At 44.1% G+C, this 27,043-nt stretch overlaps 1 long non-coding RNA gene across 1 annotated transcript; it reads right to left on the reverse strand.

Moving 5' to 3' along the window:
- Positions 1-3,644: 3,644 nt before the first annotated feature.
- On the reverse strand, positions 3,645-4,596 carry LOC129821531 (uncharacterized). Its single transcript, XR_008754346.1, has 3 exons — positions 4,333-4,596; positions 3,821-4,234; positions 3,645-3,707 (listed from the first exon to the last, which is right to left on the reverse strand). It is a non-coding gene; the product is annotated as an uncharacterized LOC129821531 (long non-coding RNA).
- Positions 4,597-27,043: the final 22,447 nt, after the last annotated feature.

Here is a 27,043-nt window from a genome sequence, read left to right on the forward strand (position 1 = left end):
GTTTTGATAGCCTTTAGCCGCACCCTCATCCTACTACTCCTCTGTTCCTCGGGTGATGTGGAGGTAAACCCAGGCCCTGCATGTCCCCAGTCACCCTCATTTGTTGACTTCTGTGATCGAAAAAGCCTTGGCCTCATGCATGTCAACATCAGAAGCCTCCTCCCTAAGTTTGCCTTACTCACCGCTTTAGCACACTCTGCCAACCCTGATGTCCTTGCCGTGTCCGAATCCTGGCTTAGGAAGGCCACCAAAAATTCTGAGATTTCCATACCCAACTATAACACTTTCCGTCAAGATAGAACTGCCAAAGGGGGAGGAGTTGCAATCTACTGCAGAGATAGCCTGCAAAGTTCTGTCATACTTTCCAGGTCTATGCCCAAACAGTTCGAACTTCTAATTTTAAAAATTAATCTCTCCAGAAATAAGTCTCTCACTGTTGCCGCCTGCTACCGACCCCCCTCAGCTCCCAGCTGTGCCCTGGACACCATCTGTGAATTGATCGCTCCCCATCTAGCTTCAGAGTTTGTTCTGTTAGGTGACCTAAACTGGGATATGCTTAACACCCCGGCAGTCCTACAATCTAAGCTTGATGCCCTCAATCTCACACAAATCATCAAGGAACCCACCAGGTACAACCCTAAATCCGTAAACATGGGCACCCTAATAGACATTATCCTGACCAACCTACCCTCCAAATACACCTCTGCTATCTTCAATCAAGATCTCAGCGATCACTGCCTCATTGCCTGTATCCGCCACGGGTCCGCGGTCAAACGACCACCCCTCATCACTGTCAAACGCTCCCTAAAACACTTCTGCGAGCTGGCCTTTCTAATCGACCTGGCCCGGGTACCCTGGAAGGATATTGACCTCATCCCGTCAGTTGAGGATGCCTGGTCATTCTTTAAAAGTTACTTCCTCACCATATTAGACAAGCATGCTCCGTTCAAAAAATGCAGAACCAAGAACAGATATAGCCCTTGGTTCACTCCAGACCTGACTGCCCTCGACCAGCACAAAAACATCCTGTGGCGAACTGCAATAGCATCGAAGAGCCCCCGCGATATGCAACTGTTCAGGGAAGTCAGGAACCAATACACGCAGTCAGTCAGGAAAGCAAAGGCCAGCTTTTTCAAGCAGAAATTTGCATCCTGTAGCTCTAACTCCAAAAAGTTCTGGGATACTGTAAAGTCCATGGAAAACAAGAGCACCTCCTCCCAGCTTCCCACTGCACTGAGGCTAGGTAACACGGTCACCACTGATAAGTCCGTGATAATCGAAAACTTCAACAAACATTTCTCAATGGCTGGCCATGCCTTCCTCCTGGCGACTCCAACCTTGGCCAACAGCCCCCCCCCCCCCCCCCCCCCCCCCCGCTGCTACTCGCCCAAGCCTCCCCAGCTTCTCCTTTACCCATATCCAGATAGCAGATGTTCTGAAAGAGGTGGAAAACCTGGACCCATACAAATCAGCTGGGCTTGACAATCTGGACCCCCTATTTCTGAAACTGTCCGCCGCCATTGTCGCACCCCCTATTACCAGCCTGTTCAACCTCTCCTTCGTATCATCTGAGATCCCCAAGGATTGGAAAGCTGCCGCGGTCATCCCCCTCTTCAAAGGGGGAGACACCCTGGACCCAAACTGTTACAGACCTATATCCATCCTGCCCTGCCTATCTAAGGTCTTCGAAAGCCAAGTCAACAAACAGATCACTGACCATCTCGAATCCCACCGTACCTTCTCCGCTGTGCAATCCGGTTTCCGAGCCGGTCACGGGTGCACCTCAGCCACGCTCAAGGTACTAAACGATGTCATAACCGCCATCGATAAAAGACATTACTGTGCAGCCGTCTTCATCGACCTGGCCAAGGCTTTCGACTCTGTCAATCACCATATTCTTATCGGCAGACTCAGTAGCCTCGGTTTTTCTAATGACTGCCTTGCCTGGTTCACCAACTACTTTGCAGACAGAGTTCAGTGTGTCAAATCGGAGGGCATGTTGTCCGGTCCTCTGGCAGTCTCTATGGGGGTACCACAGGGTTCAATTCTCGGGCCGACTCTTTTCTCTGTATACATCAATGATGTTGCTCTTGCTGCGGGCGATTCCCTGATCCACCTCTACGCAGACGACACCATTCTGTATACTTCCGGCCCATCCTTGGACACTGTGCTATCTAACCTCCAAACGAGCTTCAATGCCATACAACACTCCTTCCGTGGCCTCCAACTGCTCTTAAACGCTAGTAAAACCAAATGCATGCTTTTCAACCGTTCGCTGCCTGCACCCGCACGCCTGACTAGCATCACCACCCTGGACGGTTCCGACCTAGAATATGTGGACATCTATAAGTACCTAGGTGTCTGGCTAGACTGCAAACTCTCCTTCCAGACTCATATCAAACATCTCCAATCCAAAATCAAATCTAGAGTCGGCTTTCTATTCAGCAACAAAGCCTCCTTCACTCACGCCGCCAAACTTACCCTAGTAAAACTGACTATCCTACCGATCCTCGACTTCGGCGATGTCATCTACAAAATAGCTTCCAATACTCTACTCAGCAAACTGGATGCAGTTTATCACAGTGCCATCCGTTTTGTTACTAAAGCACCTTATACGACCCACCACTGCGACCTGTATGCCCTAGTCGGCTGACCCTCGCTACATGTTCGTCATCAGACCCACTGGCTCCAGGTCATCTACAAGGCTATGCTAGGTAAAGTGCCGCCTTATCTCAGTTCACTGGTCACGATGGCTACACCCACCCGTAGCACGCGCTCCAGCAGGTGTATCTCACTGATCATCCCTAAAGCCAAAACCTCATTTGGACGCCTTTCCTTCCAGTTCTCTGCTGCCTGCGACTGGAACGAATTGCAAAAATCTCTGAAGTTGGAGACTTTTATCTCCCTCAACAACTTTAAAAATCTGCTATCCGAGCAGCTAACCGATCGCTGCAGCTGTACATAGTCCATCTGTAAACTACCCACCCAATTTACCTACCTCACCCCCCATACTGCTTTTATTTATTTACTTTTCCGCTCGTTTGCACACCAGTATCTCTTCTTGCACATGATCATCTGATGATTTATCACTCCAGTGTTAATCTGCTAAATTGTAATTATTCGATTTATTGCCTACCTCATGCCTTTTGCACACATTGTATATAGATTCTCTTCTTTTTCTACCATGTTATTGACTTGTTTATTGTTTACTCCATGTGTAACTCTGTGTTGTTGTCTGTTCACACTGCTATGCTTTATCTTGGCCAGGTCGCAGTTGCAAATGAGAACTTGTTCTCAACTAGCCTACCTGGTTAAATAAAGGTGAAATAAAAAAACAAAAAAAAACATCCTCCTCCTGTTTCTGGGGTTGAGACGGTTGGGCAGTGGAGTATTCAGGCACTTCCTGGTTTCTGTGTTGGGTGCTGGCGCAGTGAACGTTATCCTGGTTGTCTGTGTCCACTGTCGGTGCTGCAGTATGGGTCATGGCCATGCCTGAGATGTTGTCATACACGGGACTAGAGTCTACCTGATGACGAGAGAGGACAGACAACATGAGGGTTGAAAAATAAAGTAATACCACAGTCATTGAGTCCATCTCTTCAAAGACCACTTTAGTTCTCAGTCAACTGATTCCAACACTCACCTGTCCATTGTCTACTGTGTCTCTTCTGTCTCTTGTGTCGGAGGTGGATTTGGAGGCCTTCTTCCTGTTTTGTAAATTAAAGAACGAATGAACATATGAATCAATGAATCAATTCAAATCAACAAGATCAATTATAAAAAACATAATGTAAAAAAGAGGTAAATTATTCACACTCACCTGAACCACATAAGGACAGAGAGACAGATGATGAGAACCAGAACCACCACCATGATTCCTACAGAAGCTTGTTTCCCTAAAGCATAAAGAATGATATGAATGTTATCTGATAGTGTAACTTTAAAACTTTAAAATAAAAACACATCTTACCGGCTACCATTTTCAATTGAGGTGTAGATATCTGGGCTCCAATTGTATTCTCAGCCTCACAGTAGTATTCTCCACTGTCCTCAGAGCTGATGTTAGTGACGCTATAACTCTGCCCTGACACTTTTGGTTGGGTAACATTCTTCTTGTACCAGGTGTATTTGTCCACAGGTGGGTTGGCATCACTGCTGCAGGTCAGAGTCACTGAACTGCCCTCCACTAGTTCACCAGAAGGACTGACTGATACTGACACTCTCTTTGGGCCATCTAGTGTTGGGAATGACATACAAATGAACACACAGTGTACCCAAAATATAATACTAGAATTAAATTACAGTTAGATTATATATATTTATTGTACTCACATCTGACAGTGAGAGTCTCTTCAGCAGAGGGGAGATTCTCATGGCCGTCTACAGCACAGGAGTATCTGCCTGTATCCTCACTGCTGACTGGGTCTAGGTACAAGTAGTTCGTTTTGTTCTTTGGGTTTGTGAGACGTTGTCTGTTCTTGTTCCAGATGTAGGTGGGGTTGGGGTTGTCAGTCAGAGTACAGGTGGTGCTACAGGTCAGTGTCACAGGCTGTCCCTCTGTCACTATAGTTTGAAATGTTGCCTTCAGGCCTGTGATTAAAAACAAACATTATAACCTTATCAACTTACCCAACAACCATTGTAATCAAATGGCACGAGACGTCCATATTATATACAGACTGTCATTCCTAATGTACTGTATAATATCAAATTAAAACAGATTTCCAAAGACTTGAATGTAACTGATAAAGCATTACAAAATAGTGTACCTGTGACGGACAGCCTGACTCCAGGACTGCCAGAATAGCTCTCACTTCTCACACTTTGAAAAACATGACCTTGTATGATCTGAGTCTCGAATGTGAACCAGTACTCAGCTGAGTCGCTCTCTCTCAGGTCTGTGATTCTCAGGGTGCAGTCATTCACTCTGTCCCCATAGTATTCCACACGATCATCATTCTGAGGTTTCACAACAGACCATCTATAGAACCATGATGTCTCTGTGACTGTATGACCTCTGGGATATGTGTAAGAGCAGGTCAGATTCACTGTTGACCTCTTCAAGGTACAGATATTCTGAGGGTTGTAAGTCACCCTCCAGCCATTCTGACCCATTACCACTGCAACACAGTCACACATCACAGGGCAACTAAAGAACCATTAAAGAAACCCACGGCCCACACCCAATTTCTTCCACAGTTGCGGAGAGATGAGCGAATGGAAACCACAAGCATATACTGTATGTGAGGTGTGAAGAGCAAATCTAAATATTAACAAGGAAATTAATAATTTACACAAAATGAACATTGAGAAGCAACGTATTGTGAATTGTTAGAATTGTTTAGAAATGTCTATAGATTGAATAGCAAAGGATAGGAAAAGGATGATTACTGAAAGGTTAGGAATGAGACCATACCTGTATCAGACCAGATAAAGACCATCAACACACTTCCTGCTGTTCTCAATGCCATTGTTGCATCTCCATGCAGTCTTACAAACAGAAAGGTAGACAACTAAAACACACTTTATAACTGGTGAATAACTACACTTGATACTTAGCACACAACAGTATTATATATGTATTGCTCTAAATACATTTTCCCCCCCTAATTCTGACCATAGCGTTAAGGCCAACGACCCTATCATTATCACAATATATGGTTTATTACTAAAAACATCAAATTAAACACAATGTTAAAAGATATTGTCACACATACTTACAGAGTGAAGTGGAAAGGACCTGTACAGTAAATCAACTGACTAGCAGTGAGTGGAAACAAGAACTAAGTGTGGTTGGCACATATTGAAAGTAGCTGATACAGAACTGTCCTTCCACTTTAGACATTAACATGCATGATGCTGTTACGAGGAGCGAAGGGAGGGAACCCAAGAGCGGACTCAGAAGAGGAAGCCGGGATGAATACACCGAAATGTTTATTGAACACAGAGAAATATGAAGTGCAGCACCGGGGTAGCTCAGATGAGTGCAAAAAAAAGGAGTGTAGAATGAGGCTGGCGTTGCCTGAGTAGAACAGGGGAACAGGTCCTGAGGGGAATCCAAGGTAATGGTGGGGAGTGAAATCCAGAGCAAGGTAGTTGGTGGTGAGATGTGGAACAGGAGACAGGAGCCAGAGACAGAGCGGTACTGCAAGGAGAGGACAAAAAATGGTGTTAGGCAGGGAAACAAGCACAGCAGAGCAACAGGATCTTGAGAAAAGACAAAAGGCTAGAAGAATAACTGACTGAGCAGAGATTACGACCTGGCAGAGTGGAAGTGGCAGGAATGGGTATATGTAGAGGTCTTGATTTATGGATGAGTTGAAGCTGGTAGGGATCTGCTCTGACTCCAGCACACCTGTCTCCAACCACACAATTAAACAGAGAGAGAGAGAGAGAGAGAGAGAGAGAGAGAGAGAGAGAGAGAGAGAGAGAGAGAGAGAGAGAGAGAGAGAGAGAGAGAGAGTAGGGAAAGAACTGTAGGTCAAGGAGACACCGGACAACCACCAGAGGGCGTAGCAGGAGCAGATGTGACAGATGCATTCTACCTAATAATAATAATTACAATCATCATCATTATGATCATTATAATAATCAGAACACCACAACAGACTTATATGGCACTTTTCAAAGACCCAGAGATGCTAGAAGCAGAACAACTGATGATGTCACCTATGCCTACAGATCTGTTAACAGAGCAGATTGAATAGAACATGATAGAAAAAAATGTGGTTACTATGATGAAGAATAGATTACACCTGATACTGCAATTGGGAGGTATCAGGCAATGAGACTAATGTTGTATTAAATGCTAGTACATAACACATATGGAAACAGTAATGCAAAACAAAACGTTTTACAATGAGATTCATATGCAGAACAAATCCTCAAATGCAGTACAATCACATGGAACAAGCTACTATCAAGCTGCAAAAAGGAAGCAAGCCTAAATATCCTTTATTGACTGATAATTACTTTTTTTCTTGTTTTTTTCTTAACAAGCTAAAGCTATTTTACCTTGATAAGACGATTAAAGTAAAATAATAAAAGCAATATAATGTAGATAATCCGCCTGCCTCCCCTCTCCTGCCTCCCCCCAATCCCCTTGCCTGCCTCAGTGCCTCCTTCTGTCTCCCCCAGCCTCTCCTCTACTACAGCTCCTAATTGGTTGAATGGTGGCTGCTTGTCCCTACATCCCTGGGTTCTATACAGTATGATCCATGTCGCATGCCAGTGTGAGTTAAGAATGTCAGAATAGATGCATTTGTCCAAATCTCTACAGGGGATATCTTGGGGGATAGGAAGGATGAAGCCGGACTTTCATAGCCCAGAGCGTGACATTTTTATTCTTCCCTTTGGGGGCTCCTGAGTGGCGCAGCAGTCTAAGACACTGCATCTCAGTGCTAGAGTGCAAGAGGCGTCACTACAGTCATTGGTTCTACAGGCTGTATCACATCCGGCCGTGATTAGGAGTCCCATAGCGCGGCACACAATTGGCCCAGTGTTGGGGATTTGGCCGGGGAAAGCCCTCATTGCAAATTAGAATTTGTTTTTAGCTGATTTGCCTAGTTTAATAAAAATGTAAAAATTACCCTTTTTTACCCCTTTAACAAACATTTTAGGTGGTGATGTGATTGATGCCCTCTAGTTGAATTTAAGAGAGATTTGCACTGTGAGGGTAAGAGGCTGAAAAGTGTGAAACAGGGAGAGAAATTGAAAGATAGTGTGACAATTGAAGTGCTTCCAAACAGCACATCACCAACCCTGATTCGATTCCCCGTGTTTGAGTTGTAACGGATATTCCTCATTAAAACGTTTGTTATCTCATTTTGCCAAGACAAGCCGCTGGCACCCTGAATGGAGCCAAAATACGGCAAATACATTTCCTGCAGTGGATTATTTAGCCTTCACTCAGTCATTCAAATAAGATGAATGTCTCCCCATAGTGAATAATGTATGACTGAAGTGGTCTGCAGGGCCAATTTAGCTGGGCCGACCGGGTGATACAAGAGCACTTACTGGCCCATTTGATGCATACATCTTTGGAGTCCGGGGACTGATGAGGATTGGAAAACAGGACTTAACCAGATCCATTACTCCACCAGTGTCATGGCAACATATTGGGCACCCTAAAATAGGGAGCTATCTAATCTAGCTCCCCTGGCTCAGACTGTGTTGTTCTTTACCCGCCAAATGAGCTGATGGATGCAGAAATGAAGGGAGAGTGAAGGGCCCAAGAAGGGAGACACTGTCTGAGCAGTGCAGTCTGTTAGGACGACAGAGGGGTGTGATTGAATGACTAGAGAACCCAGAATGTGCTGGGGTCAGCTACTAATTCCTCTAAGGTCACAGATAGTGATTCGGCTGAACATCAGATGGATTTATGATCCTTTGCGGCCCACTTATTCTCACAAGTCAGTCACCACACTGGACACAGGTGTAGGGGTCCTCTTAACGACAGATAGTGACAGAGGATGAACAACTCCGACCTTCAGAGATCTAGGTGACATCCATCCCTCTGTGACAGAACAGTCACATTTATCCCTTCCATATCCATCTTCTGTCTCGTTTCTGTCTGGCGCTGTCAAATTGTGTACAGACTACTCAGAGTATTGATTCGTGATATACCTACTGTAGCCTGAATACCCATCCACATCGCTCCGGTCTAAAGCCACACCCACTATTGTTTCTTCTCCATGTTGAGTCTGCATTTGCTTTCCTCCCCGACTCTTTTAGAATGCGAACACATTCTGACCGTTCTGATTTGAAACAAGCTATACAAAACATACAGATGTTATGGGGGAGAGCATTGCGCAAGACATAAATACTTTACACTTCAATACGTTTTAAGGAGAGCATAGACAAGTGCTCTAACCAGGTCTCTCCTTCCTTTCCCTCTCTCTTATTGCTTTCTGAGTTCTGTTCATTACTCATAAGGCCTTTTAACACCCATCTGTCCCTCTGTTTTATGTCCATATCCCAGGGCCAAGGCTACAGTCAGACTAATAGAACCAGACCAGGTGTATTTTTCTCTCTCTCTCTCTCTGAGAGGCTCTCATACTGCTGTTCTAGTTTATCCTCTTAGGAATGACTGTAATCTAAGAAAACAAACAGAAATTATATTTTTAAAGAGCTCTTGAGAGAGGAGAGGTATTAGATATCGATCCCTCCTCAAGTCTTCTTAGGTGCGTAGACATACAGCATATTGCAGTGAGAAAGAACATTGCCAAGTCTGTCGATATGTTTAGCCAGCAGCATACCACCCTGCATCCCACTGCTGGCTTCCATATGAAGCTATGCAGGGTCGGTCTACTGGATGGGAGACCAGATGCTGCTGGAAAAACTGTTGGAAGTCCAGTAGGGGGCACTCTTCCCTCTGGTCTCAGGAGATCCCAGCTTGTTGCTGTAAAAGATAATTTGTTCCCAGTCAACTAAATAATGGTAAAAATGTAATACATGGCTTCTAGAAATCCATCCTGTTTAAATATGCTTTGGCGATATGCCAGGATTTGTCTGATAGGGGTAATGGTTGCTGTGCTCTGAGGTGATGTTTTGTAGAGGGTGGATGCCATCATGCCAGTCCCTGGGGGACTATCTAGAGTCACACGTAATATCCTTATTCCTTTTGATCTTCATTATGTAGTCCTAGTACTGAAGAGACTGGCTATGTTGGACAGGCTTGAATTATTTATAAATTGATAAACAGAAATTATAAAAATGGATTACAAAATTGTCTTGATTGACCAGACACTGTCATTCTGTTTGTTTCACACAGACTCTGCACTTCAAATGTTTCCCTATTTTTTTGCAATGTGAGTTGAGATGTAGAAAGATGGTAGTCTAGCACTGGGACACTGAAATGAATGAGATTGGACTCATTATTGTTACACTTAGCATTTCTTTGAAACATCAAAAGTGTCAAGTAATGAGCATCTCTTTTGGATAAACCGCTGAGCCACACACATTGATTAAGCTATGTATTTTTAGACAACTTTTCAGTTGAATACTATAGTGTTCCCCAAGAATAGGATAATTCTTTTGAATGCACGTTTAAGATTTTAAGATTTCAAACTGCTGACATGTGGTGGAGAATGATTAGCGCTTTGTGACATTTAGAAAATTGGATCCTGTGTTAAATCAGCTATGGTGAAATTATATTTTAATGAAGAGATTAATACTAAAATCTAATCCTAAAAAGCATTGCCTTATTGGCTTTATATGAGTATTTGCAGCTTCATAGCCCTCCTAAGGCTCTTCCAAAAGAAATATACTCCATTCCTTCAAGTTAAATATGGAATCTGACTCCTCTTCAACTTCCAGCACTGATGCTCCATCCAGCCGCCACCCTATCCAGGGCTCTGGTCAAAAGTAGTGCACTTTATAGGGAAAGTGTGCCATTTGGGACGTATAAATAATGTGTTGGCTTATCAGACACTCATTGTATGTGACTGCTCCATCTCATTAGTTCAGGTCTGAATGGTAGGCCTGGGGGCTCCAGAGCTGATTTTGGAATAACAGTGACTTCACTGCATGGGCCGCCACCGACCAGCCAGGAGACAGGAGAGGGCCTCGTTAGAGGAAACTTTTCAAACGCAATCAAGGTTTGAAAAATGAGGGACCAAAAAGTTTTAGGGTGGGGAACTTTTGCCCCTTTGGAGCGCTGCATAGAATGATAATAATGATTATGCAGATAATCAGATAGAACCTAAAGCTTGGTGCTTGGTTAGCTGATTCATGAGACAAATGGCAGAGGTACAGATGTATGAAGTGTCTGAAAACACTCTCGCTGCTGTTTCTTTTATCTGAAATCTTCATTTCTGTCCACTTCGTTTCCATTCTATGCCTCGTTTTCTATGGTTGCCCAGGCTGTGTCATAGAGTATGTTAATAAAGCGTTTCAGCCGCTGACTGCTCAGAGATAAAAGAGGATTCATCTGCTATGGTACGTTGTTTAAATGTCCCTAGCGGGAAGGGACAGGTCACTGTGGAGACCCCGAGCATCAGTGCTGTGTCATCCATGTGTCATCTCTGTATTTGGCAGCATATCTGCCCTGAGCGTCCCTTCATCTGTTGTACAAAGTGCAGAGGTCTCCTCCTGTCTTAGAAATTGGGGATAAACTATTGTGAAAGTTAATTAGGCAAATGGCAATGAGTTATCGAAGCACAAGGCCAACAGGTTGATCTGTGCTTCCTCTTTAACATGGATGACTATTTACCCATGCCTGAAACCTCACACTTAAATACATAACGATATGAACATGCATATTGTTCACCACTTACATCTCATATACAAGCTCATTTATATTTCATACATTTTCTGTTCTATTAATTAATACATACCCACATGTACACAGTTATGGGCATCTGGAGAGTGGGAGGAGACGGTGAGGGCTGTGGTATTCCAAACACTTAGAGAGGGTGTTTACAGCAACACCTGGAGCCAGTGACGGGTGTAACAGGGCACACTAGCACAGACAGAACTGCTGCAGTAATTGCGCCCACACTACATTAAACATTGTCAGACCATCTAACTGAATCCTAGACCGCGTAAACACACACACACACACACACACACACACACACACACACACACTATTTCAAGCAATGGTGCCTAGAGAGAGAAAAAACAGACACATGCAGTAGAAGGATACATCGTTCTCTTGAGCATGGCGTTTAGCTCATTAAAAAGCAACAGGCATCAAAGATACACATTGCGTTTCAGATGTGTGTATTAAATCTCTCCTGTATTTTATGCCAGGGTTATGATATTGAGGCTGTCTGATAAGAGCCAGGGTAATGGTTTGCATATGGACTGCTTCCTGTTTCGCTCCCCCTTCCGCACCACTGCGCCTCCCCTGATTTCCTTCTTCAACAGTAATGGCTACCAAATGGTACCCCTGACACCCCCTTGTACTAAATAGTAAAGGAGCAAATGTGCCAATGGGTTTTCTGGTGCTGTTGCAGATGTCTGTCTGGCTGGCTCTGACCTTCAGGGCTAGCTAAGTCAGTCATTTATGTTGGTTTCCTGAAATCAGACGTAGCTCAAGGAAAGTGAATTACATGCCTCTATTTTATAAATGTGCAGAGCAGAGTATATTATGTGTTGATACATTAGAATCAGATTGACGCTATAAACACACCTTGTCTGGAAATGTAAGCTAATGTAAGCTCATGGATGGATTCTGCACTTAACCAGAATTCTTTGCCTAACCAGCCCATAATAGAGAAAATCAATGAAATTATTAGAATGACATGGCATACTTCCTCTGCATACTTCCTTTGTAAACACACACCATTTTTTCACATGCTGTGTTGTTTCACATGCATTATAGTTTTTGGCTGAAAGGAAATTAAAAGCATTTGCAGCCTGTGATCAGGAGCTTTAATTTGTCATGAGGAAATTGCAGGTCAGTTGGAAAACCCGCCAAATGGCAGTCAATGTCACCAGCAGCCAGGGCTCTGTGACCTTGGCATGCCAAATCTGTGCTACGTCCCAAATGGCACCCTATTCTCTACTCCTTTAGACCAGAACCCTATGGATGGGTCCTGGTCAAAAGTAGTGCACTAAATTGGGAATAGGGGGCAATTTGGGACGCAGCCAGACCTGGGCCTAGCTGTGGAGGGCGGAAGCTCCAGGCCTCAGACACAATGGTGGCCCAGCCCAGCCAGTCCCCCTGTTAGCTGGATGACAGATGGTGCTAGGCCGTCCCTGGGTCCTGGAATGCATATCCGGTCCAGCCAGACAGGACCCCACGGCAGCCCTAAAACAGGCCCCGGAGGAAAGGGGGGAATAGGGGGGTTGTGATAGAGGAGTTAGTAGGGTTGGGGGTCCAAGGTCCTGGGGGGGAAGTTGGGGGCTCTATTGCCTATGCTGAACTTGATGGATGTCCTCTCCTTCCTCCCCCACCCTGGTTTGAGGTATAGAGTGGATGGAGGTGGATGGAGGTGGATGGTGGAACGGGAATGTCAAGGTGTTGTCAGAATGAGTGAGCGTATCAACTAGTGAAGTGCAGATTCGTTCTTTTTGAACAACTATTTTTACCGACTCCAGAGTCATAATTGTTTTTTCTGAGTTCATTAGTGATTTGTTTTTATTGGTTCGACCTGCTGGCCGCATTGAGTCCTACAGCAGGATTGATACATGTTTCTCCGGCTCAGCGGCTCCAGAGACGTGCTCCGACCAGCAACTGTCTCTCATATATGTGCACAGTAAAATAGATCATACTGCCAGGCAGCATAGAGAAGAAAAATACATGTTTATAACTAATAATTGATTGCATGGTGCAGGAATGAATGCAATGAAATTATTATTGAATGTTATGATGAGCTTTATAGAACTAAAACGTACACAGCCTCTGCTCAACAAACTCAAACTCGAGAATGAATTGTTTGGGGGGCTGCAGTTCACGAACAATATGGTGCTTATATCACCAAAGAATGCCTTTCGCCAAGAATTGTTGACTATCTAGTCCGGTTGCGGCCACAACTGCCTAGAGCAGGTTAACAGTTATTGTCATGATCTAGGCTGCATCACAGCCGGCCGTGATTGGGAGTCCCATAGGGCGGCGCACAATTGGCCCAGTGTCGTTCTGGTTTGGCCGGTGTAGGACGTCATTGCAAATAAGAATTTGTTCTTGACTGACTTGCCTAGTTAAATGAAGGTTAAATTATAAAAATACAACAAAATATAAAATAATCTTGCTCTGGAGGCAAAACTGAGTTATTTCTGCTAGATGAGCCAGCTGCAAAGTCAAAATTGGCTATATTGTAACAATTAATTTAAAAAATGCTATTTGGCCTTAATTTAAGGTTAGGGTTAACAGTATGGTTAAGGTTAGGGTTAGCTCTAAAATCAGTTTTTATGACTGTGGCTGTTCCAGCTATTGACCACTGCAGAGATGCCTCGAGCGCCAGATTCATGACAATAAATTCCAACCTGCACAACTTGACCTCGTTTCAAATGTATCAAGAAATTATCTTATTTGTATGCCAAGCAATCAACAAATGTACATTGTTTAAAACACACGCCTCAGTCACAAATTATAGCACCAATAAAGCCCTCCATGGTGAAGGAGAGGCTTGTAGAATCATGACTCTTTTGAGTTTTCAGTTCATCGTTCACCGGTAGGGGGTCGTGCATGCTCTGGGCATTACTGAATCACATTGTCGTCAGGACACCATTGTAAATGAGACACTGGTCTCAATTGGGTTCTCCTGAATAAATATAAGTTAATAAAAAATTCACGAAATGAGTCGAAGGATTTGTTCTTTTGATTGAACGAGTCGAAATGATCTGGGTCAGTAGAAAGAGGCGAACTTCCCATCACTAGTGTCAACTCCTGACACGGCACTTCATCACATGCATGGACCCCATGGACCTGCTCACATTGCCTGGTCCCTGAGATGTTATAACTACCATAGCAAACGAGGGTTGGGACTACGTTTCCACTGCTCATTGTAAGGACACAGGGCAGGGCATGACTTGTAAGGATGTCAGCAAGGGCATATTGGGCTGTGTGGGTGGGCTTGAAGCTCAGTGGAAGCGGTGCAGACAGATTGATGTTGTTATTCTGTCACACCTCAGTGTCTCACACCTTGGTGACACACCGGTATATATCTTTATGTATCACTTTCACATTGCTGCTCGTGCCATAAGACTGCTACTGGCGATGTATTCTTCACATGTATGATTGTGCGCATGTATTCATCACATTGTTGTGTACATACACATTGCATGTAGTTGGGGGTAAATCCATCTGTTGTAATTGAGGGCTTTGCGGGTAGACTCATTTCTACATTCCATTCACGTTGACGGTTGGAGGCAGGTCACGCAGTCCCTCACATGGCTGACACTTTGTTTGGATTGGCCGCAGGAGGGGAGGGGGCTTCCTGATTGGTCTTTGACCCTTTCCTGTCAGTTCAGGTGAAGGCAATAATTGGACACTCAGGAAAAATAAACACGATCCAGATTAAAGACCCAGACAAGACGCCCCCGATGGAGGAAAGCGAGAAAGAAAACACAGTCCATCATTAGTAGATGATTTCTACTGTTGACACACATGCAAAGGTCACAGCTCCGATTAGCCCCTGGCTAAACCTAAATATCAGATCATAGATATTATTGGTAGATCGATAATGGCCTGTCTGTATGACAGGAAGCAATGAAGGTAGAGGATTAGCTTGAGATGTGCTGGTGAATAAACAATGTTGACTGCTTTGTCTTCCCCAAAGCCATTCCATTGACATGAAGTGCAAGGTTGATGTATGCTTTCACCTTTTGTTTTGACCCTATGGCACTGAGTGGATGGGGGAGGAGAATAACCTAGCCCAGGGTTTACCAAACTCTGTCCTGGAGCCTATAACCTCCACCATGGTTTGCAGCCATTTCCATAAACTAGCTTGTGATGGCCGTCTCTGGTATGTACAATAGTTGTTTCATTGTATAATTTGGACCAACTCTAATTTCAATGTTCTCTCTACCATCCAAACCCTCCAGAAATACTCCAAATAAATGAATACCAGATTTAGCAACATGACTCAGCCAGTAGTTAAAACCACAGGACTATTCTAGAAGGATGATTAACTTCCCATCACATTCTTCTGAGCAGACCAGACAATCTTTTGAAATAGTGCAATTTCCATCGCACACCCTATAATTTCAACACACAAAACCAAAACACTGGAATCCTTTTTCTTCAAGGATAAGTAGTGCGCTTTAAATTCCATCAGTCTGAGTCTCTACTGTGACAGAAAAAAACTGACTATGGCACTTAAATATACACAATGCAATAATATGATCCTAAACATGACCCTGAAGAAATACACAATGCATTCGCTTAATATATTTGGACAAGGCTCTGATGAAGTCAGTGGTGGTACAGTATGGTTGCATCCCAAATGGTACCCTATTCCCAATATAGTGCACTACTTTTGACCAGAGCTCTATACAGGGAATAAGTTGCCATTTGGGACGCAAGCAGTGTCTCCTCTCATCTGGCCAAAGCCGTATCACCGTCCTCAGCATGAATATTTAAAACAGTGATTTAGATGCAAATGAGGTGTGCAATGCATTACCTGGCAACTTTCCTTCTTTTTCCACCCTGAAGCTGCCTCCTTGCACGCCATTGCACCAACATCGCACAGTTACAAAACAATGTTTTTGTCAGCTACTCCCTCTCTTAAATTAGAGAATGAAATGAGATTGGTTAAGGTCTGTCTGTGGCCGTCTCTGATGATTGAGTTTGGGCTAGATATTGACGTCTTTGCCAGCAGTATCAATTTGGCATGAATTTTTCTTGTGGGTTGGGACAATAAAAAGTTTGTTGCACATGCACAGCTGACATCATAATGCCAAGGCTGTCCCTTAAACACACAAATTGTGTTTGACTGAGAAATATTTCTGATTTAGGCACAATACTCTTTGGCGAGTCATCACTTGCTTACGCATTCTGTGTTATTGTTCGTTATTGGCCTGCAGAGTGAAATGTCTCTGCTTACATTAAGTGACCATTCAGACAGCATAAACACAATACTTCAACACTGCTTTTTTCTTGTCAGCCTAATAAGACAAACTACTCTGTAACCAATGGGTAATTGGCGACTAATTGAAGGGTAAGACTCTGATCTTTTCCAGTGGAATGAAGTGAAACATCATACTTGTAAACAACAAATAGTGCTGTTTGACACGTGCCTGGTTGGTCAGAAACAGAGAGGAGACTGAGGAGGAGGTAGAGTGAGGAGCACTCCTCTCCTAGAGGAGGTCTGGTGTGGTGGTTTGTTGGCTGAGGTCTTGGCCTGGGTCTCTGTCTGTGTCTCTGTCTCTCTGTGAAATCACTCTCTGAGCTCCTCTGTGGCCTGTGGCCCCCATCCCAGAAGCCTTGACTGACTGGGCACCCACTGAGTATAAACAGCCTCCTCCTGGGTAGCTGACATCAGATCCGGGCCAGGGGTTGGGGCAAGAGGATAGGCTGATTGGACCAATGCCTTCCACAACTCGCACAGACTGCTGCAGCAGCTGCCAAATCAGACGATCAGTGAGAGGAGTTTTGGGACTGTCTGTGAGGAACATTGAGCATGAATGGAAAAGAAAAGCCTGTTTGAGAACTTCTATTTTACTTCTAGCATTAGGAAATATCTGCCTGTCTACATTTTTGTCTGATGATGGTTGTACAAGCTGAAATGGGCAGTAAGTGAATAAAGATTGATCTAACAACCGAACCCTCACATTTACACTCAGCTTTTACCTACTCCCCCATACCCAGAGGAAAATGTATATGCAATCAGTAGGGATGTAACGATTCACCAATATGCCTCAATCCCAGATTAAAATGTTTAGGATTCAAGTGCATAGGTCCGCAGACCCCAAACTGATCCAAATGCAGCATGCATTGGTCAGAAAATCGATTTAAACGTTAAGAATCACAGATTCACAAAAATGTTTAGCTCATATTATTTCTGTCTTCCAGAAACACTGCTCATCTTTTGTGACAGCAGATGCGTCCTCTCCTTAATTAAGAGTCGAACTGCATGCAACTGTGTTTACAGTCATTGATCTACAAGTCATTTTGCATGCCGAACAACCCCAGGCAATATCAGTGGCCCGGTCAAAATGTGAACTGTGCCCAGCTTCACGCGCTGACCAACGCAAGGTAGGCGGCCCTTTCCTGATCTTGCACATCTGTGCGGCATCATCAGCATTCAAATGCTAAAACAGCCTGCATGATATTATGCTTTATTAGTTGAGTGACAAACTATGTAATTTGCTAGGCTATTGTTATCTATGCGCTGTTGAAAATTGTTTTACTGGAATAAAAGTAAGTTACCGGAGACAACTTACATCTGGCTATACCTGCTAAACGGGGCTCACAATTTATTGTGATTGTTCAGGTTCAACCTCTATTTTTTATTGTACCTTTATCTATGCAAGTCAGTTAAGAACATTTTCTTATTTACAATGACGGTCTACCCCGGCCAAACCCGGACGACGCTGGGCCAATTGTGCGACGCCCTACAGGACTCCCAATTACAGCTGGTTGTGATACAGCCTGGAATTGAACCAGGGTCTGTAGTGACACCACTGGCACTGAGATACAGTGCCTCAGACCGCTGCGCCACTTGGGAGCCCAAAACCTCAGCAATATTTTTTGGTAGTTTTGCTTTAAATAATCAGTGTAAATTGTCATTTTTTGATATACACAGGGTAAAGTCGATAATTTCAAGACAAGGACAGCAATCACTTTTGCGAGGGCTCCCCGCATGGCCTAAGCGAGAAGAGAAGATCACTCTGTAAAAATGTCCAAACGGTCAAAACCATTCGATTTTTAGATGGGGGGGGGGGGGGTTGAAATCCAAAGTTGTGCTATATATATATATTCATTGGCTATGTCATAGCTGATTTGTAAACAATAAATATTGATACATTACTGGCTCAAACACAATCTGCAAAAATGACAAGTTATTAATTAGTGTGTGATGGTGATTTCAGAACAAAAGTGGGGGGACAAAAAAAACATAGGTTACATTGCCCACCATAATCTGATAGTTGTATAGGGGTGGTAGATGCCTAGTCTTCTTTATGGCTCAGATCAGGTGCCTACAGCACATAGTACATGCACCATAGACATACAGTACCAGTCAAAAGTTTGGACACACCTACTCATTCAAAGGTTTTTCTTTTTTTGTACTATTTTCTACATTGTAAAATAATAGTGAAGACATAAATTCTATGAAATAACACTTATCGAATCATGTAGTAACCAATAGTGTTAAACAAATCCAAATAATATTTATATTTGCGATTCTTCAATGTAGCCACCCTTTACATTGATGACATATTTGCACAATCTTGGCATTCTCTCAACCATCTTCATGAGGTAGTCACCTGGATTGCATTTCATTTAACAGGTGTGCCTTGTTAAAGTTAATTTGTGGAATTTCTTTCCTTCTTAATGTGTTTGAGCCAATCAGTTGTGTTGTGACAAGGTAGGGGTGGTATATAGAAAATAGGGCTATTTGGTAAAAGACCAACTCCATATTATGGCAAGAAAAGCTCAAATAAGCAAAGAGAAATGATAGTCCATCATTTCTTCAAGTGCAGTCGCAAAAACCATCAAGCGCTTTGATGAAACTGGCTCTCATGTGCACCGCCACAGGAAAGGAAGACCCAGAGTTACCTCGGTTGCAGAGGATATGTCCATTCGAGTTACCAGCCTCAGAAATTGCAGCCCAAATAAATGCTTCTCAGAGTTCAATTAACAGACACATCTCAACATCAACTGTTCAGAGGAGACTGTGTGAATCAGGCCTTCATGGTCGAATTGCTGCAAAGAAACCACTACTAAAGGACACCAATAATATGAAGAGACTTGCTTGGGCCAGGAAACACGAGCAATGGACATTAGACCGGTGGAAATCTGTCCTTTGGTCTGATGAGTCCAAATTAGAGATTTTTGGTTCCAACTGCCGTGTCTTTGTGAGACACAGAGTAGGTGAACGGATGATCCTTGCATGTGTTGTCCCCACCGTGAAGCATTGAGAAGGAGGTGTGATGGTGTGGGAGTGCTTTGCTGGTGATGCTGTTAGTGATTTATTTAGAATTCAAGGCACACTTAACCAGCATGGCTACCACAGCACTTTGCAACGATACGCCATCATATTTGGTTTGTGCTTAGTGGGACTATCATTTGTTTTTCAACAGGACAATCATCCAACACACCTCCATGCTGTGTACGGGCTATTTGACCAAGAAGGAGAGTGATGGAGTGCTGCATCAGATGACCTGGCCTGCACAATCATCTGACCTCAACACAATTGAGATGGTTTGGACTGAGTTGGACCGCAGAGTGAAGGAAGAGCAGCCAACAAGTGCTCAGCATGTGTGGGAAATCCTTCAAGACTCGTGGAAAAGCATTCCAGGTGAAGCTGGTTGAGAGAATGCCAAGAGTGTGCAAAGCTGTCATCAAGAAAAAGGTTGGCTACTTTGAAGAATCGCACATTTAAAATATATTTACATTTTTAAAAAAAACATTTTTGGTTACTACATGATTCCATGTGTGTTATTTCATGGTTTTGATGTCTTCACTATTATTCTATAATGTATAAAATAGTTTAAAAAAAAGAAAAACCCTTGAATGAGTAGGTGTGTCCAAACTTTTGTCTGGTACTGTACAAAAGACAGATCCAGCTCAGAAAGACCCAGCTCATGAGCTTCATCAGCAGCAGATTTTAATTTAGAACGGAAAATGAAGTTTGGCATGGTTCCCTAGATCCTTAAAAGGTTCTACAGCTGCACCATCGAGAGCTTCCTGACCGGTTGAATCACCGCCTGGTATGGAAACTGCTCGGCATCTGACCGTAAGGTGCTACAGCGGGTAGTGCGAATGGCCCAGTACATCACTAGGGCCAAGCTCCCTGCCAACCAGGACCTATACAATAGGTGGTGTCAGAGGAAAGTCCATAAAATTGTCAGAGACTCCAGTCACCCAAGTTATAGACTGTTTTCTCTGTTACTGCGGTACCGGAGCGCCAAGTCTAGGACCAAAAGGCTCCTCAACAGCTTCTACCCCCAAGCCATAAGACTGCTGAACAATTAATAAAATCGCCACTGGTCAATTTACATTGTCCCACCCCACCCTCCCTCCCTTTTGTACACTGCTGCTACTCGCTGTTTATTATCTATGCATAGTCACTTCACCACCACCTACATGTACAAATTACCTCAACTAACCTGTACCCCCGCACACTGACTTGGTACTGGTGCCCTCTGTATATAGCATCGTTATTGTTATTCTTATTGTGTTACTTTTTATTATTACTTTTTATTTCAGTCTACTTGGTAAATATTTTCTTAACTCTTCTTGAACTGCACTGTTGGTTAAGGGCTTGTAAGTAAGCATTTCACGGTAAATATTTGTTGTATTCAGCACGTGTGTGTAAGGACTGGGTGTCGGAGTGCGAAGTCAGGCGCAGGAAGACAGAGGATTCAATGATAATGTTCATTTAATGAACCACAGAGAAACAACGGCCACCCCACTTGACACTGGGTGCTCACAATAAACTGCCCCAGACACGGGGAACGAAAACAGTTCAGAAATGTACTCCAACATACACAAACACGTAACGTCAGAATAACAAACACCAAGCTTACAATAAACAATCCCGCAAAAAGAAACGGGCGGGCCGGCTGACTGATAAAGCCCAACTAATTAAGAACAAACACAAAACAGGTGTAACCAATGAACACATAAGGAGGGGGAGAAAAGGATCAGGGGCAGCTAAAAGGCCGGTGACGACGACCGCCGAGCGCCACCCAAACGGGGAGGAGAGCCTGCCTCGGTCGGAGTCGTGACAGTGTGTGTAACGTTAGTCATTAAGGGTAGACCAAGGCGCAGCGTGATTTGGGTTCATCATATTTTATTAAAATGTGAACCAGCAAAAAAACACCAAAAAAACAACCAAACAAAGACAAGATCCCACAACTGAAGATGGGAAAAAGGGCTGCCTAAGTATGATCCCCAATCAGAGACAACGATAGACAGCTGCCTCTGATTGGGAACCATACTAGGCCAACAAAGAACAAGAAAACATAGATATACAAAAACTAGAGTACCAACCCTATTCACACCCTGACCTAACCAAAGTATAGAGAATAAACAGGGATCTCTAAGGTCAGGGTGTGACAGTGTGACAAATAAAGTTAGATTTGATTGTGTTTATGCAACAGATGTTAGTGCATAGAATTGTATTGCATCGAACCAAATCGAAGCAATTTATTCTCTAAATCAAACTGAATCTTACCGAATCGTTTAAAACTATAACGTATCGTTTCTGTATCATATCGGTGCCCATGTACAGTATCTAGATACGTATTGAATAGTCTTGAAATGGAAAGAATCACATCCCTATCAATCAGAGATCTAAGAGTGTCTAATTATTACATCAAATCTAATTTTATTGGTCACATACACATGGTTAGCAGATGTTAATGCGAATGTAGCGAAATGCTTGTGCTTCTAGTTCCGACAATGCAGTAATAACCAACGAGTAATCTAACCTAACAATTCCACAATAACTACCTTATACACACAAGTGTAAAGGAATGAAGAATATGTACATAATAATATATGAATGAGTGATGGTACAGAACGGCATAGGCAAGATGCAGTAGATGGTATCGAGTACAGTATATACATATGAGATGAGTAATGTAGGTTATGTAAACATATAAAAGTGGCATTGCTTAAAGTAGCTAGTGATACATGTATTACATCAAGATGGCAAGATGCAGTAGATGGTATAGAGTACAGTATATACATATGAGATGAGTAATGTAGGGTATGTAAACATCATATGAAGTGGCATTGTTTAAAGTGGCTAGTGATACATTTTTTACATCAGTTTTTCCATTATTAAAGTGGCTGGAGTTGAGTTGGCAGCAGCCACTCAATGTTCGTTGTGGCTGTTTAACAGTCTGATGGCCTTGAGATAGAAGCTGTTTTTCAGTCTCTTGGTCCCTGCTTTGATGCACCTGTACTGACCTCGCCTTCTGGATGATAGCGGGGTGAACAGGTGAACAGTGGCTCGGGTGGTTGTTGTCCTTGATAATCTTTATGGCCTTCCTGTGACATTGGGTGGTGTAGGTGTCCAGGAGGGCAGGTAGTTTGCCCCCGGTGATGTGTTGTTCAGACCTCACTACCCTCTGGAGAGCCTTACGGTTGTGGGCGGAGCAGTTGCCGTACCAGGCGGTGATACAGCCCGACAGGATGCTCTCGATTGTGCATCTGTAAAAGTTTGTGAGTGCTTTTGGTGACAAGCCGAATTTCTTCAGCCTCCTGAGGTTGAAGAGGCGCTGCTGCGCCTTCTTCACCACGCTGTCTGTGTGGGTGGATCAATTCAGTTAGTCCGTGATGTGTACGTTGAGGAACTACCCTCTCCACTACTGATCCGTCGATGTGGATAGGGGGGTGCTCCCTCTGCTGTTTCCTGAAGTCCACGATCATCTCCTTTGTTTTGTCGACGTTGAGTGTGAGGTTATTTTCCTGACACCACACTCCGAGGGCCCTCACCTCCTCCCTGTAGGCCGTCTCGTCATTGTTGGTAATCAAGCCTACCACTGTAGTGTCGTCTGAAAACTTGATGATTGAGTTGGAGGCGTGCATGGCCACGCATTCATGGGTGAATAGGGAGTACAGGAGAGGGCTCAGAACGCACCCTTGTGGTGCCCCAGTGTCGAGGATCAGCGGGGTGGAGATGTTGTTACCTACCCTCACCACCTGGGGGGCGGCCCGTCAGGAAGTCCAGTACCCAGTTGCACAGGGCGGGGTCGAGACCCATGGTCTCGAGCTGGATGACAAGTTTGGAGGGTACTATGGTGTTATGCTGAGCTGTAATCAATGAACAGCATTCTCACATAGGTATTCCTCTTGTCCAGATGGGTTAGGGCAGTGTGGTTGCGATTGCGTCGTCTGTGGACCTATTGGGGCGGTAAGCAAATTGGAGTGGGTCTAGGGTGTCAGGTAGGGTGGAGGTGATATGGTCCTTGACTAGTCTCTCAAAGCACTTCATGATGACGGAAGTGAGTGCTACGGGGCGGTAGTCATTTAGCTCAGATACCTTAGCTTTCTTGGGAACAGGAACAATGGTGGCCCTCTTGAAGCATGTGGGAACAGCAGTCTGGGATAAGGATTGATTGAATATGTCCGTAAACACACCAGCCAGCTGGTCTGCGCATGCTCCGAGGACGCGGCTGGGGATGCCGTCTGGGCCTGCAGCCTTGCGAGGGTTAACACGTTTAAATGTTTTACTCACGTCGGCTGCAGTGGAGGAGAGTCCGCAGGTTTTGGTAGTGGGTCGTGTCAGTGGTACTGAATTGTCCTCAAAGCGAGCAAAGAAGTTGTTTCGTCTGTCTGGGAGCAAGACATCCTGGTCCACGACGGGGCTGGTTTTCTTTTTGTAATCCGTGATTAACTGTAGACCCTGCCACATACCTCTCGTGTCTGAGCCGTTGAATTGCGACTCTACTTTGTCTTTATACTGACGCTTAGCTTGTTTGATTGCCTTGCAGAGGGAATAGCTACACTGTTTGTATTCGGTCATGTTTCCGGTCACCTTGCCCTGATTAAAAGCAGTGGTTCGCGCTTTCAGTTTCGCACGAATGCTCCCATCAATCCACGGTTTCTGGTTTGGAAATGTTTTAATAGTTGCTGTGGGTACGACATCACCGATGCATTTGCTAATAAACTCGCTCACCGAATCAGTGTATTCGTCAATGTTGTTGTTTGACGCAATGCGGAACATATCCCAGTCCACGTGATCGAAGCAATCTTTAAGCGTGGAATCAGATTGGTCAGACCAGCGTTGAACAGACCTGAGCGCGGGTGCTTCCTGTTTTAGTTTCTGTCTATAGGCTGGAAGCAACAAAATGGAGTCATGGTCAGCTTTTCCGAAAGGAGGGCGGGGGAGGGCCTTATATGCGTCGCGGAAGTTAGAATAACAATGATCCAGGGTTTTACCAGCCCTGGTTGCACAATCGATATGCTGATAGAATTTAGGGAGTAGGCCATATCCCAGACAGTGGTGAATGTCAGTGCACCTCTCTGACTCCCTGAGCTCTGACGTTACCACGGTGTGGGGTGGGGGCAGGCACGTGGACAGATAGGGCTTAACTAGTGCCCGAGCACCACCTGCCTTTTTGCCCTCTTGTTTTCAGATTAGCCTTGTTAAAATTCCCAGCTACAATGAATGCATCCTCGGGATATGTAGTTTCCATTTTACATAGAGTCAAATGAAGCTCGTTCAGGGCCATCGATGTGTCTGCTTGGGGGGGAATATATGCGGCTGTGATTATAATCAAAGAGAATTCTCTTGGTAGATAATGCGGTCATCATTTGATTGTGAGGAATTCTAAGTCAGGTGAACAGAAGGACTTGAGTTCCTGTATGTTGTTATGATCACACCACGTCTCGTTAATCATAAGGCATACCCCCCGCCCTTCTTCTTACCAGAAAGATGCTTGTTTCTGTTCCTGTCTCTCTGGAATGCTACCCATGCTCGGATTTCATCTACCTTGTTGTCAAGAGACTGGATAATTGGCGAGTAGTATGCTCGGGAGCGGTGCGCGATGTGCCCGTCTCCGGAGTCTGACCAGAAGACCGCTTCGTCTGCCCCTTTTAATGCATGTTGTTTTGGTTCGCCGGCTGGGATCCGATCCATTGTCCTGGGTGGTGGGCAAAACAGAGGATCTGCTTCGGGAAAGTCGTATTCCTGGTCGTAATGTTGGTGAGTTGACGTTGCTCTTATATTCAATAGTTTCTCCGAACTATATGTAATAAAACCTAAGATTTCCTGGGGTACCAATGTAAGAAATAACACGTAAAAAAACGAAATACTGCATAGTTTCCTAGGAACGCAAAGCGAGGCAGCCATCTCTGTCGGCGCTGGAAGTTTCATGTTATATCATACAGCCTAGGAGACTTCAAAACTTCCAATGATTATTTCCTTATCCATTAGTGAATAGATAGCAGGCTATTGGAACTGCTCGTTATATCTCGTATGTTTGACATCTAGCGGATAGGGCTGACAATGAAATGGATATTTCCTCAGGGCGAAGGGCTTAAGTCAGAACACTATATACTGTTCCCTCAGTAACTGTTGTCTGGTGCTTTTGGCAGACCTACCTTTTCGCTTTCCCATTTTCAAACACACGCACACGCACACACAGAGAATCTGTTTAGAATTTCTGTTCGTCAGGCAGGGTAGAGAGAGGACTGTAAGTCATGCATGTTGTACATTATAAAAAGGACCTCTGCACCATAAATCTGCACGCTGGAGGATTTTAAGAGCAACAGAAACCGGAGTCTGACTTCAACGATTCTCATGGGGTAGCTGCATTCCCAGGCAGTAGGATGGTGTGTGTGTGTGAGTGCAGAAGTGTGTGGACTTGGTTGTTGGAATATTAGTAGTGGGTAGTCAGGATTCACTAGTCTCATATCTGACATAAGGCTTTATCTACCATTGATTTATCTGAGCAGTCAAACATGCTAGAAACACAGTATGTGCAACATAGTGTTTCTACATGTGTGCAGGAGTTGGTAGCTCCTAACCTATTGGCTAGTGCTCTGTAGTGCTGTTTGATTAAAACACATGCCATAGAGACGGGAGGACACTGAACTTGGGGATGTTGACGGCCAAAACATTGATCTCCAACCTGCAGGGCCAGGAAACTCATCAGACCGTCAGCTGCAGACTTTGACATCCCACTGAGCGGTATCTAAAAAGACATCTGCAGAAACTTTTTGACAACAAAACTGGTGCACTGGAGGAGAGGGACCTTTACCAAATGGGAAAGGTGTCTGGATTCGCTGCTGTCTGACGACACACCGGATGGGACCTGTCAACCTGATAAACAATTTTGCCGCGGATACTGAAGGTGTATGTTACTTCATCAGTGTTCTCCTCATCCTGGTTCCTTCATTAGGGGGGGTTGTTCCACGAAATGAGTCCCTTTTGGGTGGTGTAACTTGGTGAAAATATACTTGATTTCCCCTAATTGTAACATTCTGTCATGAAGGGCACATGTTCAACTTAATAAAAATGTTCTCAAGAGGTTAAACAAATAAAAATACTATAGTGAGTGCAAAAGAAAATAAAAGAGCAGGGATGCTGATTTCATCTTAAAAATCAGCCATAAATCCCTTTGTGACAGAGGGAATGGAAGCTGGTTGTGTTCAACAGGGAGGGGCAATTGAATTCAGGCTTCACACACATTTGTTTAACATTTCTAACCTGTCTATCTATGGGTAACAGGCCCAACCCACTCTGTTTTACATCACAAAACACCAGAACATGGCCAAGAAGAGTTGAACCAGCTCACCCACTTTTACACTATGATTTGACTATAAGATGTTCAATGTTTCGTTTGAAAATAATGAAAAGGAATAGTTTCACCATGTTAAAACAAGTTCACGTAACAGGGTTGACCTTAAAATGAGGGACAGGTTGTTGTTTTTTTACCTTAAAATGAATCACTAATAACATGGCACAAGTACTAA

The sequence above is a fragment of the Salvelinus fontinalis genome, chromosome 23, assembly GCF_029448725.1.
Source record: "Salvelinus fontinalis isolate EN_2023a chromosome 23, ASM2944872v1, whole genome shotgun sequence".
Classification (NCBI taxonomy): Eukaryota; Metazoa; Chordata; class Actinopteri; order Salmoniformes; family Salmonidae; genus Salvelinus; species Salvelinus fontinalis.